We start from the raw sequence: 3,561 nt of genomic DNA on the forward strand, positions 1-3,561 counted from the left end.
CAGGCATGTTATGACTGTGTGTGCAGGCATGTTATGACTGTGTGTGTATGGGTATGATATTGTCTATGTGTGTTTCTCTGGGTATGATAGCATGCATTTGTGCTAGTTTAAGTGTCTGTGCATGTGTGTTAATGTATGGGCCTTGTTGTGTTAGTGTGAGTGTCTGTGTGTGTATTAGTGCTGATTGTCTGGTTGTGTTAGTGTCAGGGTGTGTGTTAATGTATGGGTCTGGTTGTGTTAGTGTGAATGTCTGGGTGTGTGTATTAGTGCTGATTGTCTGGTTGTGTTAGTGTCAGGGTGTGTGTTAATGTATGGGTCTGGTTGTGTTAGTGTGAATGTCTGGGTGTGTGTATTAGTGCTGATTGTCTGGTTGTGTTAGTGTCTGGGTGTGTGTTAATGTATGGGTCTGGTGGTGTTAGTGTGAATGTCTGGGTGTGTGTGTATTAGTGGTGATTGTCTGGTTGTGTTAGTGTGAGTGCCTGGGTGTGTGTGCTTTAGTAAAAAGATTGTGAGGAGAACCGGTGTGCCCTAAAAATAGTGTGTGCTAAATAAGTAAATCTCTTAAAAATACTTCCCTTTTGTTTTCTCACAGCTGCCTCCTTAAAAACAACTCTCTCCAGGTGTTGTAAAGTATAGGTTCAATTTCAATAGGGGGCGCTCATGTAAGAAAAACAAACGAAACAACAATAGTGTAGACTGTTCAGTCAATACGGTGTTAATTATATTGCGTTAGTTGCACTCACAATAGTGCTGAAGATTTGTGTCTGTTTCTCATTCCCCTCTCATAGCAGCTTGTGAAAAAGGTAGTAAATGGTTGCAATCACGGGATCCAATGCACGTAAAATTATGTGCAAGGTGCGCTCAGGGAGGGGGGTAGGGGAAGCCCACGGTGTCCAGGATCTCTTCTCCAAATGTCATGGAATTTCAGGTCCAATCCCCCGAACGCTGTGATACAGTGCGGCAACTTCTTCCAGCCAGGGAGCGGGAAAACCACCCCCAAAGAATAATCAACTGCTGCTTATATTTAAAGATATAGGTTTATTACGGGAATATGCCTTTAAAATAATTTTATTTAAATTTTAAAAAAAAGTACTTTAAGATATATAAAATATAAATATGTAAACGTCAAACGATTCAGTGAAATAAAAAGTCTTTCCTCAACGCGTTTCGGCTTTAATGGCTTCCTCAGGAAAAAAGTATTTGATCGCTTCTTCCACTCTTTTTATGTGTGTTAATTCGTTGTATTTTCTTCTATATACGCTAGATGGCGGTGTAACGTTGTTTCCCAGAACATGAGGACGTGTTGTACGCACATGTACACTAGGTGGCGCTGTTACGTCATTCCACAATACGTGAGGACGTATTGGAGGCTGGATGTGCGTACTGCCGTCATTCTGTTTATACGCGTCCCCATAGAAACGGCTTCTCCTTCTCCGTAGGGCTGTCTCTTTTCTTGGTGTTGCATCATGTCCTAGTGTCCTGCTGTGCTGTGCAGTGCAGATGTTAAGAAATGACATTTGAAGACGGATTAACATGAACGCTAAGTATAAACGCTATAGGATGTAAACGTTTAAGGATGTGATTGCATTAAACGTGGATATATGAACTATAACTAAACATACTATGGGTTTTGTTTATACATAAATGTCTATATGAATCCACAGAAAAGAGAGCAATATGCCAAACAATAATACAAAATATGAAATATTGGAATTGTGTATAGTAAAAAGTAATATTGAAGAACCCATGAATGAATAAGTAGTCTGTGTCTATTTATTTCAAATGGGGGTTAGGATCCCTTAGGTGAAAGCGTGAATATCCAAGTTTATGTTCAAGCCTCCTTTTTTTATATGTTCCTAATTTAAAGATCCACTTAGTTTCCTTTCTTGAAATGTTTTCTGCACTATTCCCTCCTCTCCAATTTGGGGGTACAGTGTCTATTCCCATGATTCAAAATTGATTAATTGAGAAAACAGGACATGAATTACAGTATCGCGGAACACCGTGTTTAATGCTTGAATTCATAATGTTCCCAAGATGTTCCTAAATTCTTCCTTTAAGTGGTCTGGTTGTTCTTCCCCCATACTGTGCACCACATGGACATTGTAATAAATAAATTACAGATTTGGTGGTGCAGGTGATGAATTTCTTAATTTCGTATGTAGTCCCTGTCCTATTACTGATAAAACTGTTTGTTTTCCTTGGTAGGTAGGTGCACATCTTGCACCTACCGCATGGGCAAAAAACAATGGGTTTCTTGCCCAGAAAGGTATTAAAATTAATTTCTGTTTTCTTTGTTGGGAGGAAAATGTTTTTCAAATTATTTGTTTTTTTTGTATACGATTTGAGGTTTTTCCGGTAAGAGGGGACCTAAAATGTCATCGCTCTTCAGGACATGCTAGTGTTTCCGCAATATCTTTTTAATGTGGTAAGCCTTAGTATTATATTCCTTAATGAATGAAAAACTGAAATCTTTCTTGTTCATATTATGTTCGGGCTTTCCTTTTAGTAGATGAGATCTGTCCATTTGTTCCACTTTCTGTTGACTTCTCGCTAATAACTCTATTGGATAGTGTTTCTCCCTAAATTTACTTTTAATATCTGTGGTGTGTTTTATAAAGTCCTGGTCCCGTGTACAGTTCCTCCTTATTCTCATCATCTGCCCCGTGGGGATGTTATCTAACCATGCTGGGTGATGACAGCTTGTGTAATCAATGAAACCATTGGCATCGGTAGCATTTTTATAATTTCTGGAGCATTGCCTTCTGTGAATAGTTCCACATCCAAGAATTCAACACTTTGCTTTAGTATGTTGAAAGTAAATTTTAGGTTGTATTGGTTCTGGTTGATGTATTCTATAAATTGATGTAATTTATCCAGTGTTCCCCTCCATATAATTAACACGTCATCGATATATCTCTTCCACTGCACCAGGTCTGCTTCAAATGGATTGTTGTGCCATATCTGTTCTGCTTCCCATTCGGCTACGAAAAGGTTGGCGTAACTCGGCACAAACCTGGCACCCATGGCTGTCCCACATAGATGACGGTAAAACTGGTGTTCAAACAAGAAATAGTTATATTTCAAAATAAAATCGATACATTCCAAAATGAAATCCTTCCGATGTGTTGCATGTTAACTCCATGTTTAATGCTATCTCAATGAGTAGTGTTATGTCCATGTTTAATGCTATGTCCATATTTAATGTTATCTCTATGTGTAATGTGTGACAGTGTAAACCCCAGGGAGATGCTTAGTGTGGCATTTGGGTACAGGTGCTATCCAGATCGTAAATATGGGTCCCTAGGGTGGAGCAATTGGAGAGCAGGGTGGGAAATGCTCCGTTTCCCCATGCTGTGGAAATTCCATGCCGAGTTTTCCAGGACGCAAGAAGTCCACAGGATCCGGTCCGGGATTCCTATGGGGCCGGCATCAGGCACAGGTGCTGGACATTAAAAACCCCTGGAGCTTGATACTCAGAGAGACTGTTGGGGGAAGTGGAAGTTCCCTGTGCTCCCAGGGCAAGGAGAGGCCCCGAAGAAGACAATCCCTGAGCCAAGT

The 3,561-nt window shown here is 40.1% G+C and overlaps 1 long non-coding RNA gene across 1 annotated transcript; it reads left to right on the forward strand.

The window, feature by feature from the left end:
* Positions 1–1,434: 1,434 nt before the first annotated feature.
* LOC128475206 (uncharacterized) lies at positions 1,435–3,104 on the forward strand. The gene is made up of 3 exons (XR_008346470.1): positions 1,435–1,544; positions 2,350–2,428; positions 2,935–3,104. It is a non-coding gene; the product is annotated as an uncharacterized LOC128475206 (long non-coding RNA).
* The last annotated feature ends 457 nt before the right edge of the window (positions 3,105–3,561 follow it).

The sequence above is a fragment of the Spea bombifrons genome, chromosome 2 (assembly GCF_027358695.1).
Source record: "Spea bombifrons isolate aSpeBom1 chromosome 2, aSpeBom1.2.pri, whole genome shotgun sequence".
In the NCBI taxonomy this organism is placed as follows: Eukaryota; Metazoa; Chordata; class Amphibia; order Anura; family Pelobatidae; genus Spea; species Spea bombifrons.